Source organism: Aplidium turbinatum, chromosome 12 (assembly GCF_918807975.1).
Source record: "Aplidium turbinatum chromosome 12, kaAplTurb1.1, whole genome shotgun sequence".
NCBI lineage: Eukaryota > Metazoa > Chordata > Ascidiacea > Aplousobranchia > Polyclinidae > Aplidium > Aplidium turbinatum.
Genome location: NC_137483.1, coordinates 11184731 through 11197860, shown reverse-complemented (window position 1 = coordinate 11197860; position 13130 = coordinate 11184731). Strand labels below are relative to the sequence as shown.

Below are 13130 nucleotides of genomic sequence, written 5' to 3'. Positions count from 1 at the left end.
ACCAAGCCATGGCCGCCGTTACCTACCTGCCATGTGTCGTGCGTGTGGGAAAGCGGAAGAGACTCTCCCCCACATATTGAATCACTGCCCTACCGTGATGACTGTCGTCACGGAACGACACAATTCAGTATTGAGGGAGATCGTGGGGCACGTGCCTGCCGAATGGCAACCCGGGCTTTCCATAGACAGTACGGTTCCACAGCACGCGGAAGCGGCGGTACCGATCTGCGTCCTGACATCGTCTTGCAACGCCCTGACCGTGTCACGGTCGTATGTGACGTCACATGTCCGTTCGACAACGGCGCGGATTCTCTTCGAAAAGCCGCCGACAGGAAACACGACAAGTACGGCGAGTTATGTGTAAACATAAAGGAAGACAGGAAGCGCCCTTGCAGGGACGTCCTGTCACTTCCGTTCGTCGTAGGCTCCCTCGGGAGCTATGCCCCGACGAGCTCTCGAGCTCTGACGGCCTTGGGCGTTCCTTCTCGTGGGGTAGCAGAGGTGGCTAGAAAAGTGGCTTCCCTCTCAATCGAAGGATCCTTCCGCGTCTGGAAAGCTTGGAACGCCGGGCTCACTTGTGGAGGGGCTACGTCATAGAAAAGACGACTTCAGCGATCAGAAACTTATTCCCCAATAACAGAAACGTTGCAGTAAGTATCCGAGCGCACAAGACAGCAAACCGTTTAGACGTCATAACCTTATATCAATAATTGTCTTAAAATTCATCACCTTATGTCTATAAACCAGTGTCATCTTTTTTATAATGCTCCAGTCTCATCAAACCCAAACATTCAAAAATGAACAAAGGAAAGGAATAAAATGTCTCATGCACATTGTGAATCGAGACTGGTTTAACAGCAATTTAGTAACTTCAATCATCACTAGATCTCTATGTATTAATCAATCAATTGTTTCGAATTATCTTACGCTGCCTTCGCCTTGTAACGCTGTTCTTGCCCGCTCGGATCAACCTCGCTCTGCTTTCAACGCATTGATCAACACGATCCCCTGATCAACTCGATGCAGCCTCAAAATTTCCACCCCAATTTTCTACTTTTTCCTGGTAATGTAGCCTATCAGTGCCTCTGGTTTTGATCGCTAGCCTCCCCGACCCAGCTGGGCGTACCTGCCTCAACGTCTGGCCAGCGCACACCCGTGCTCGCCGAATCAAAGCTTACTCTTCTCTAGTGAGTATGTATTACATTCCTACCTATATTTTTTGTTTCTATTGATTTATCGAGCCTCTGCTCCACATTTTTATTTGAATTTCGTCTGCCACGAGAGCCAAATTATCTTTAAATAGTTGACTCTCTTCCTCGTGGTAGACCCCAATTTTATCCGCTCTGCCTACTGGCAGACCGGGTTTAAGAGTCAAGTACCTGCGCCGAGGTCGCGTGAAGGAGACGTGGGCGCCGCCCGGCATTCAATTACTGCCGGTTCCAGCGTCCACACGCGACGGGTCGCCCGGCCCGTCGCAGGCCATCTTTCTGGGCTATGCAGAAAGAGCCTGTCTCCCTGGCCCGCTCCGCCATTCTAAATTTGCGGACGGGTTATGTAACGTTTTCGATCCACACTCTCCCTCCACAGGTACCTCGACTCCTCAGCCTGGCCCCCGCGACCTAAGCTGGTGGACTTACCCCTCCGGGTGCATCGTCACCCCTAAATCACGCCGCTCCCCGCCGCCGCGGGGTGTGGCAGGCCGGTTTCTGAAAGTCTTCGACCTGGCTATGTTTGTTTGTGCTCTCTCGCCGTGTCAATCCTTTGTACCCGTGCGCTGTTGATGCAAATAAAACAGTTGAACACATAAATCTTTCGCCTTTTACTAAAGATTTCCGTGGGAAGGAGCAATGCAATGAGTCTTTACCAATTTTTTCACCTCGCTAAGGCGGGGTAATTTATGGCAGCATTTTTAAAAATGGCTTTTAAATATTGCCTGGTGTAAGGGGTGAAACACGATTTAATTAATTACAATCGATTTTAAACTCACTGTAATGTTACAAAACACATCGTCGATTCGGGCCGGTTGTAATGTTTTCTCTCTGATTTTGACGTTGCATAGATATTGCGTCAATATTCGTCCTGACAACGTCATGTTTAGGTCTACATTTATCGCCAGTATGGTGGCGTTTAAAACTCTCGATACGAATCACGTGGAGTCATAGGACAGCGACTTTCTTTCTCTCTCGCTATGATGTCTGTGTTTTGTTGTTCAACGTAGCTTCTGTGTATTTAGTAAGATATGGGCCACTGCTTTCTAAGCGCAAAATTGTCCAGTAGAACGCGCTTTCCATCCATCGTCCAATTTATTTGACCAGTTTTAGTAGCTTGATGTGAGCATAGCATGTATTCGTACTTTTAGTGCAGCTTCATTTATGGTATGAATATAAACAGTAATAGTTTTGTACTATCTTTCAGATTTAAGCTCGTTGTAGGTATTTGCCACAACTATTCGAAATCTCTCTCTTTTTCTTTGTCTAAATACCAATCTCAATTTGATACCTAGTTTATTTCGAATTTGTCTATTGGAAGCGTACTGTCTTTTGAGTAGAAACGTTGGAAATTAATAGAGATTATTTGAGAGCATTTCGTTTGGTACCTGCAGACGAGAAGATTAGCGACCCAATTGCCTAAGAAAGCAGCACCGTCTTATCTTAGCTATTCAGGTTTGGCGAGAGATCTCAATAGGTGAAATCGCTTGCTACGTAGAACATAGGGTTCTACAGTAAATTCAAATGATTTAAGTGAAAATGAATTATAAGTATTTTTTTCATAACAAAGCACAATATCTGAAAACGCAAATGAATGTACTGCAAAGGTCTTTTCATCACAAATTCTTTTGTGTCACGAAGATGTATCCAATTTGAAAATTCATTTACATTTTGGTTTTAGCTATGTAGTCAGTACAAAAAAAAGTTTTATCCCAAGCAAGACGAGTTCATGTGATTAGCAAATCCATAGCTTAATGAATATGGAATGAAAACTACAACCAAGATTCTCCCTCTCCGGCGCTGATCATTGTCCCATCGAAATGCTTGCTGTTACAGACATGAATGTGTCTCAATTCTGCCGTTTTTGCACCAGAGTTATAGTACTTTCACACGCACTGATGGCAAATCACAAATTTTCTTTCGTGAAGTAAGTGGCGTTGACCAGCCAATAGCAGATCACAATATCGACCACTGCGTCATATGCTAAACAAAGACTGCGTGTCTTGAATGATAAGACCAAGGTCAGGTAGTTCTTTAATAATATCACAGTGCAGTGCAATCTTAGTTAACAAGACAAGTCCCTGTAGCCCGCATTTCCACATTTTTTGCCTTTAAAAACTTGCAGTTTTACTTTTTAAAGCATTTTTTTATTCAGCTTATTGGAGCTTTGATACTCCAACAATTTTTTTTTCAAGATTTGCTTCTGGGTTGGAGAGTCAACCTTCCCCTATTTGAGTTTGATATCTGAAATTGCTGTAGGCCTGTTGGTTTTTCATGGGTTTATCACGCGCGTTATCAAGTAAGCTTATTTCTTTTCATTATGATGAACATGCGACAGATGTGTTATTGTGTGTCTTTTTACAACTACCCACTTTTGGTGAAATATGGTTGCTCTGCTCCTCTCCTTACTATCCACAAACGAGAGTGAATGTTTGTTAATGACTTGGAAGCTACCGATGACATTCGTCACTCTGGCTTCTTCACACAGAACAAATCTTTCGCCTTTTACTAAAGATTTCCGTGGGAAGAAGCAATGCAATGGGTCTTCACAAATTTTTCGACTTCGCTAAGGCGGGGTAATTTATGTCAGCATTTTTTAAATCGGCTTTAAAATATAGCCTTGTTTAAGGGGTCTAACACGATTTAATTTATTACAATAGATTTTAAGCTCACTGTAAATTCAAATGAATTAAAATTATTTTTTTTTATAACAAAGCACAATATTTGAAAACGCAAATCAATGTACTGCAAAGGCTATCTCATCACAAATTCTTTTGTGATATACTGTCAAAAAGATGTATCCAATTTGAGAATTAATTTGCATGTTGGTTTTAGCTGTTTAGTCAGTAAAAAAAAAAGTTCTATCCTTAGCATGACGAGTTCATGTGACTAGCAAATCCGTAGCTTGATAAATATGGAATGGAAACTACAACCAAGATTCTCCCTCTCCGACGCTGGTCATTGTCCCATCGAAATGCTTGCTGCTACAGACATGAATGTGTTTCAATTCTGCCGTTTCGCACCAGAGTTATAGTAGTTTCACACGCACAAATGGCAAATCACAAATTTTCTTTCTAGGAGTAAGTGGCGTTGACGAGCCAATAGCAGATCACAATATCGACCATTGTGTCATAACTTGTGTCATTGTGTCATAACTATCATAAGCTAAACAAATACTGCGTGTCTTGAATGATGAAACCAAGATCAGGTAGTTCTTTAGTAATATCACAGTGCAGTGCAATCTTAGCTAACAAGACAAGTCCTTATAGACCCATTTTCCTTTTCTTTTTGAATTGAAAATTTTGCAGCTTTACATTTTCATGCATTTTTTTATTCAGCCTGTTGGAGCTTTGGTACTCCAACAATTTTTTTTCAAGATTTGCTTCTGGGTTTGGAGGGTCAATCTTTTCCTCTTTGAGTTTGATATCTGAAATTGCTGTAGGCCTGTTGGTTTTTATGGGTTTATCACGCGCGTTATCAAGTATTTCTTTTCATTTTGAAAAATAGGCGACCGCCGTGTTATTGTGTATCTTTTAACAACTAGGCTACCCACTTTTGGTGAAGTATGGTTGCTCTGCTCCTCTCCTTACTATCCACAAACGAGAGTGAATGTTTGTTAATGACTTGGAAGCTACCGATGACATTCGTCACTCTGGCTTCTCCACACAGAATAAATCTTTAGCATTTTTTAACCTCCTAGCTCATCAAACTTATTTGCAGTACCGTAATTAACTGATATTCAAAGCCTAATTCTAATTGCATTTAGTAACGTTGAGTCTATGTAAAAAAAAATAATTATCAAATTTTAAGTAGTAACCTCTGATTCAACCCTCTTGTAACCCGCCAGTAGTTCTTTGTTTTTGTAATCCGTTACTTTCATTTTCTAAACTTTGAGCTGTCCATGTAAACTCCGAAACATCTTAAACTTAACCAACTTTTTATATATTATATTTATACATTTTCTACTGAATATGTCACGCCATTTAAGTCGCACAGGTTCAAAGACTTTTCAAGATAACCTGGCCGGTGTTGATATTACCTCCCCGTCTGCTGAGTCCACTAGTTTAGGCTGGCCGACGAGGAAGCAGGTTCCTGTGAGTGGGCACTCAGTCCCACTCAACCCAGATGGTGAAGCCTCAGCGGTAGACTCTATTGCTTTCACGAACTCGTTGCTTCGTCGTGGCGACGAGTGTCCGATCCGTGATCCCACACCACACAGTGGCTTACCTGTCGCATGCCACGAGTCAGCTCCACTATATCTGAGGTCGAATAGACTGCAGTCCGTCTGCCCTATTCGCCTCACCCTCCCCAATCTATTCCCCCTTCTCTGTCCTTTCTCCACTTGCAGGAGGGCATCTCGACCTTACCGAGATGTGCAGGCGTATCAGGACCATATGCGAGCATTCCATGGTTCGCGCGCCGAGTTCCTGATCACCTGTAGCAGGTGCTGCCGTGTTCTCCCTCGAGCTTACAAGCTGGATGGGGCCTTAGAGCACTGGCGATCCTGCCCCAAGGGCCTTCAATTGCCAACCTGCCTTCCCTGGCCGAGCAATGACCCGACGCCGTCGGAGAGCCAAACCAGGCCCCCTATGATGACCAAGCCTGGGCCTTCCTACGCCTCTGTTGTTAGGCATGGAAGGCGCCGGCCCTCGACTGCAGGCGCATCGGTCGAGGGGTCATCTCTTCCTTCCTCTTCCTCTGTCATCCGCTCTCAAGTCTTCTGGCACCAAGACCTGGAAAGCACTTCCACTTTGCTCCCCCCACCTGACTTTATACCAGAACTTTTCCGTACTGTTCTATCCCATTCAGGCAAGACTTCGCTCAGCCCAGCTGATGCTGACAGCTTGCCTGATCTAGATGTGCTGTTTCTTCCTCGCCTGTCTTCGGCCGGACCTGGGTCGGAAAGTGGGGACTCTTCCGACTCGTCCGACTCGTCGAACAGCAAATCTCTTTCCTCTTCCTCCACTTCCTCGCCTGATAGCCCAACCACGGACGGTTACGGCCCTACTGTCAGTGCGAATCCTTTTCTATATGCACCTCTACGCAAGCCGACCTCCACCGGAGCCGTGGCAGTGGACTCGCTCGGTTTATCCAAGCCGGCTTCGCGCCCATCTTCTCTGCCTCGGACGGCTACCACCGGAGCTGAAGCTGGGGACTCAATCAGCTCTTCCAAGCCGCCCATGCAGACCTCTTCTTCTAAGTCTCTCCAACACTACCCATCTCACTCCTCCTTATCTTTTAATCCTGTTTCCATCTGTCCTATACAATCTTGTACCTCGACGCTGTCTGCCGAAGCCCGACCCTTTACCCCACCTACCCAAACCACCCACAATGAATTCCATTCCACTATCTCTTCCCAAACCTTGACTCGACCCCGAAGCGACACCATGGCATGCAACCAAGCCACGCATGACCCCGGACTCCCACAGACTACCCCAGGGATGTCCATCACACCCAACACTCAACGATCCATCCAAGACCCTGTTGAACCGGTCAGGGAAAGTAAGACGAAGAGCTCCAGGCGGGCTCTTTGCAGTTTAGTGAACCTTACTTTAGCGGGTGGCATAAATTTCGACCAGTTCTGCATTGAATTAGAAGAGTGGACCGCTGGCACTTCGCCGCCCAAGAGGACACGTCCTCGCAAACCACGCTTCAATCGTGGCGCCCGGGCTCGCGCGGCTCGCCGTCGTTCGAACGGGGGCTCTCCTCGGTCGGACGGCGGGGGTTCGCGCGGGAACGGAGCCCGATATCGTAGGGGAGTGGAGTTGCGAGCCGCCTTCTCGCGGGACGCGAAGGGAACGGTCCGTCGGATCGTTGAAGGAAAAAACTGCGACCTTCACTGCGAAATTCCCCCTCAAGAAATTGAGGAGAGATTTCGACGTGACATGGCCGCTCCTAAAGCTGGGAGTTGCTCGCAGATACCTGAGTGGATGAACGCCCACCGTTACGAGTATGGCAATGTAAACCTCTCCCTCATCGATGACGGTGAAGGTCCCATTACGGCCCGGGAGGTGGAGGCGGTCCTCCAGTCGCTTGATGTCGGTTCCGCCCCTGGTTCTGACGGATTGTCCTACGGTTTCTGGAAGACCCTGGACCCAAGAGGGGGACTCTTGGCCAGCCTTTTCGAGACCTGCCGGATCAACCGTCGTGTACCGGACCAGTGGAGAACCAGCAGGATCACACTCATATGCAAAGACCCTGAGGGTGATCTGCACGACGTCAGCAACTGGCGGCCCATCTCCATCTGCCGAAACATATATAAGATTTACGCCGCCGTATTGGCCCGACGCCTGCAGCGATGGGCGGTGGGGGGGAATGTTATCAGCCGAGAGCAAAAGGGATTCATGCCCACGGAGGGCGTCTACGAGCATGTGTTCATGCTCGACACCATCCTCTCGGATGCACAGTCACGCAAAAGGCCTGTGTCGGTTGCGTTTCTGGACATTCGAAACGCCTTTGGCAGTGTCCGGCACGAATGCATAGCCGAGGTCCTGCGTCATTTCGACGCCCCCACAGACCTTATTGAGTGCATCTCCGACATATACGTCGCTAACACCTGCACCGTCCGCTGTGGCAATGGTGAAACCGACCGTATCCCTGTGGGGCGGGGAGTCCGTCAGGGCTGCCCGTTGTCTGGGCTGCTATTCAATTTGGTCATCGAGGTGCTCCTCAGGGGCGTCCGTGACAAAACGGATTGCGGCTACAACCTTCCTGCTAAAGAAGACATTAAAGTACGTTGTATGGCATATGCGGACGACATCTGTCTCGTTTCTTCCGATCGCGAGCAGATGATCTCCCTCTTATCTACTACTGATCCCTTCTCTTCCTGGTCCGGGCTACGGTTCAACCCACGCAAGTGTGGCACCTTATCCTATAGGAAAGCGTCGGCGTCCCGTCTGCGGGTCGACCCGGAACCTTTCTCTCTAGCCGGGGGGGAAATCCGAGTCATCCCCAAAGGCGAAACGTACAAATATCTTGGCGCTCGAACCGGTTACGCCTCGGATGCGTCCCTTACCCAACCTTTCATCTCCACCCTGGAGAAACACATTTCCTCTTTAATGAAATCTTTCCTTACTCCAAGCCAGAAACTTCTGGCACTTAATTCTATCATTCTTCCGTCCGCGTCATACCATCTGCGAGTGCGGCGCTTCAGACAGTATGAGCTTCTGAAGCTCGATCGATTGGTATTGCAGTGTTTGAAGGTGGCGTGGCGTCTTCCCAGGTGGGCGTGCAGCGCTTTCTTTTACTGTAAGCCTGCATTGGGGGGCTTTGGTGTGTTGAATCTGTGTCGCGAAAGCGACACGCTTTCGATAGCCCAGGCCTTCAAGATGCTGACGTCTCCTGACGACCGTGTCTCTGCCATCGCTTTCGGGCAGCTTAGGCGTTGTGCCAGTCTGAGGTTCGGCACTCCAGATCCTACCCCGTGCCAGCTAGCCAGTTACTTGAATAAGGACCCCCCACCTGAAGGTGCCCGTTCTCGACCGTGCCCAACAGGCGAAAGCTTGTGGGGCCGCGTCCCGGCGGCTACCCGTCGTCTAAATGTACGTTGGTCCGCACGCCCGGATGGCGGTCTCGAGTTGACCGCGGGGAGCTCCAAAATCACCCCTCCCATAAGAAAAAAAGTGGTTCCGACCCTCCACCAACACAATGACTTGTGGTGGAGGAGACAGTGGGAATCCAAACCTGACCAAGGCAAGACGGTCAGTGCCCACTGTCTGTCCGGATTTTCGAATTCTTGGACTCGGCGCCCGGAGCCCCTGGATCACGCGAACCGTGCATTTGCTTATAAAGCCCGCCTAAACCTACTTCCCTTGAAATCAAAACCAAGCCATGGCCACCCATATAAACCTGCCATATGTCGCGCGTGTGGGAAAGCGGAAGAGACTCTCCCTCATATATTGAACCACTGCCCTACCGTGATGCCTGTTGTCACGGAACGACACAATTCAGTATTGTGGGAGATCGTGAAGCATGTACCTGCCGAATGGCAACCCTTGCTTACCATAGATAGTACGGTTCCACAACACGTGGAAGCGGGCGGTGCTGATCTGCGCCCTGACATTGTCCTGCAACGCCCTGACGGTGTCACGGTTGTATGTGACGTCACTTGCCCGTTCGACTACGGCGCGGATTCCCTTCGAAAAGCCGCCGACAGGAAACACGACAAGTACGGCGAGTTATGTGTAAACATATTGGAAGACAGGAAGCGCCCTTGCAGGGACGTCCTGTCACTTCCGTTCGTCGTAGGCTCCCTCGGGAGCTATGCTCCGTTGAGCTCTCGGGCTTTGGCGGCCTTGGGTGTTCCTGCTCGTGGGGTAGCAGAGGTGGCTAGAATAGTGGCCTCCTTCTCAATCGAAGGTTCCCTCCGTGTCTGGAAAGCTTGGAACGCCGGGCTCACTCGTGGAGGGGCTACGTCATAGAAAAGACGATTCCAGCGATCAGAAGCTCAATTCCCCAACAGCAGAAGCTATGCAGTAAGCATCCGAGCGCGCAAGACAGCAAACCTCAAAACCCGCCAGTAATTGTGTGACGTCATAGTATGTTAAATCCATTGTTTCATTATCAATTTACCTGTAAACAATTGTCGTTTCATCAGCATGCTGCAGCTCAATGAAGAATACAATCATCATCAATAAAATAAAATAGCAATATATGAATTAAGTATATATTGCATATCGTGAATGGACTCATATCATCATCAATGACGTAATATCATTAACAACACTGGATCTGTATTTTCTAATTTCAATATTTTAGATTATCACACACTACCTTCTCCCGATATGCTGCTCTTTCCCGCTCGGATCAACCTTGCGTTGCTTTTAACTCATCGATAATCATGATTTCCCGATCAACTCGATGCAACCTCCAAAGTTTCATCCCACTATTCTATATTTTTCCTGCTAACGTAGCCTAGTCATATCTACGCTTCGATCGCTAGTCCCCCCGACCCATCTGGGCGAACCTGCCTCAACGTCTGGCCAGTGCACACCCGTGCTCGTTGGTTCAACGTCAACACTTTTTCGGTAGGTAAGGCATACAATATATTCCCACTTACCATCTTTTTTTTTACACCAATTAATTGAGCCTTTGCTCCAGATTTTATATAATTTTCGTCTCCCACGAGTATTCAAATCGTCCTTGTAGCTAAGCTTCTCTTCCTCGTGGGAGACCCCAAAGTTTATCCGCTCTGCCTACGGGCAGAGCGGGTATAGGAGTCAAACGTACCTGTGTTACGGTCACGTGATGGAGACGTGGGCGCTGCCTGGCTTTATAAAACTTCTGTCGCCCGGCCCGTCGTGAGCTGACCTTTTTGCGTTTGCAGAAAGCAAATCCCGTCTCCCTGGCCCGTTCCGCCATTCTAACTTTTGCGGACGAGTCGCACAAAAATCTCGATCCACACTTTCCTTCCACAGGTACCTAGACTCCCCAGCCTGGCCCCCGCGACCTAAGCTGGTGGACTTCCCTTCCGGGTGCATCGCCACCCCATAATCACGCCGCTCCCCGCCTCCACGGGGCGTGGCAGGCCGGTTCTTTAAAGTCTCTGACCTGGCTATGTTTATTGTGTTCTTCTCGCCGTGTCAATTATTTTGTACTCGTGCGTCGTTGACCAAAATAAAACAGTTCATCATCAATTTCCGTGGGAAGAAGCAATGCAATGAGTCTTTACCAATTTTTCGACCTCGCTATAAGGCGAGGTAATTTATGGCAGCATTTTTAAAAACGGCTTTAAAATATAGCCTTGTGTAAGGAGTGAAACACGATTTAGTTGATCACTATCGATATTAAGCTTCCTGTAAATTCAAATGATTGAAATAAATTATAAGTATTTTTTTCAATACAAAGCGCAATATCTGAAAACGCAAATAAATGTATTGCAAAGATCTTCTCATCACAAATTCTTTTGTGTTATTGTTGCAACGATATGAAAAAAATCATTTACATTTTAGCTATTTAGTCAGTAAAAAAAAAGTTTTATCCTTAGTAAGACAAGTTCATGTGACTAGCAAATCCATAGCTTATTAATGAATATGGAATTAAAACTACAACCAAGATTCTCCCTCTCCGGCGCTGATCATTGTCCCATCGAAATGCTTGCGTTACATACATGGGTGTGTCTCAATTCTGCCGTTTTTTCTCCAGAGTTACAGTACTTTCACACGCACAAATGGCAAATCACAAATTTTCTTTCCAGGAGTAAGTGGCGTTGACGAGCCAATCACAGATCACAATATCGACCATTGTGTCATAAGCTAAACAAAGACTGCGTGTCTTGAATGATGAAACCAAGGTCAGGTAGTTCTTTAGTAATATCACAGTGCAGTGCAATCTTAGCTAACAAGACAAGTCCCTAGCCCCGATTTTCCTTTTCTTTTTGAATTGAAAATTTTGCAGCTTTACATTTTCATGCATTTTTTTAGTTAGCCTGTTGGAGCTTTGGTACTCCAACAATTTTTTTTCAAGATTTGCTTCTGTGTTGGAGGATAAACTTTCTCCTATTTGAGTTTGATATCTGAAATTGCTGTAGGCCTGTTGGTTTTTATGGGCTTTTCACGCGCGTTATCATGTATTTCTTTTCATTATAATAAATAGGCGACCACCGTGTTATTGTGTGTCTTTTTACAACTACCCACTTTGGGTGAAATATGGTTGCTCTGCTCCTCTCCTTACTATCCACAAACGAGAGTGAATGTTTGTTAATGACTTGGAAGCTACCGATGACATTCGTCACTCTGGCTTCTCCACACAGAATAAATCTTTCGCCTTTTACTAAAGATTTCCGTGGGAAGGAGCAATGCAATGGGTCTTTACCAATTTTTCGACCTCGCTAAGGCGGGGTAATAATTATATGATGTTATTTTGTCACAAAAAAAGATTGTAAAACATGCGACAAAAACTACTCGTTATGTAGTTTTATCCGACAAATACTTAGTAGTTAAAAACTAAAGTAGTTTTATCCCACAGACAAAAACTATTACGACAAAAACTCCTCGTTATGTATGTAGTTATATCCCAATCAATTGATTGAATCTTTATCCACAGAAGAAAAAAAATCTTTCGCCTTTTACTAAAGATTTCCGTGGGAAGGAGCAATGCAATGAGTTTTTACCAATTTTTCGACCTTGTTAAGGCGAGGTAAGTTATGGCAGCATTTTTAAAAACGGTTTTTGAATATAGGTTGGTGTAAGAGGTGGAACACGATTTAATTGATTGCAATCGATTTTAAGCTCACTGTAAATTCAAATGATGAGTATTATAAGTATTTTTTTCATAACAAAGCACAATATCTGAAAACGCAAATGAATGTGCTTGCAAAGGTTATGTCATCCCAAATTCTTTTGTGTTATTGTTACAAAGATATGAAAAAAATCATTTACATTTTGGTTCTAGTCAGTAAAATTAATATGGAATGGAAACGACAACCAAGATTCTCCCTCTCCGACGCTGATCATTGTCCCATCGAAATGCTTGCTGTTACAGACATGAGTGTGTCTCAATTCTGTCGTTTTCGCACCAGAGTTATAATACTTTTGATTGAGTTTCGCTTTTAGCAGCATGATCGTTGCTTACTTCACAAGGTAGATTTAAACGATCTGTCTTAGCCTGATGCTGCGAGTTTGCTGTGGCAATAGTAAGTTGCGCTAGCTTTCGGAACACAGTTCCCTAGTCATGTGCTATGATGAATGTAATACTTTGATGAGTATAATACTTTCACACGCACAAATGGCAAATCACAACTTTTCTTTCCAGGAGTAAGTGGCGTTGACGAGCCGATAGCAGATCACAATATCGACCACTGCGTCACAAGCTAAAGAACGTGTGCGTGTCTTGAATGATAAGACCAAGGTCAGGTAGTTCTTTAGTAATATCACAGTGCAGTGCAATCTTAGCTAACAAGACAAATCCCTAGCCCCCATTTTC

At 46.0% G+C, this 13130-nt stretch overlaps 2 non-coding genes and 2 pseudogenes across 2 annotated transcripts; all 4 read left to right on the top strand.

Annotated features, from left to right (window-relative positions):
* Nucleotides 1-1737: 1737 nt before the first annotated feature.
* Nucleotides 1738-1892, top strand: LOC145781451 (U5 spliceosomal RNA; annotated as a pseudogene).
* A 1782-nt stretch (nucleotides 1893-3674) lies between these two features.
* LOC145781474 (U5 spliceosomal RNA) lies at nucleotides 3675-3786 on the top strand. The gene has a single exon (XR_014290764.1). It is a non-coding gene; the product is annotated as a U5 spliceosomal RNA (small nuclear RNA).
* An 8150-nt stretch (nucleotides 3787-11936) lies between these two features.
* On the top strand, nucleotides 11937-12048 carry LOC145781482 (U5 spliceosomal RNA). Its single transcript, XR_014290770.1, has one exon. It is a non-coding gene; the product is annotated as a U5 spliceosomal RNA (small nuclear RNA).
* A 180-nt stretch (nucleotides 12049-12228) lies between these two features.
* LOC145781452 (U5 spliceosomal RNA) lies at nucleotides 12229-12347 on the top strand (annotated as a pseudogene).
* Nucleotides 12348-13130: the final 783 nt, after the last annotated feature.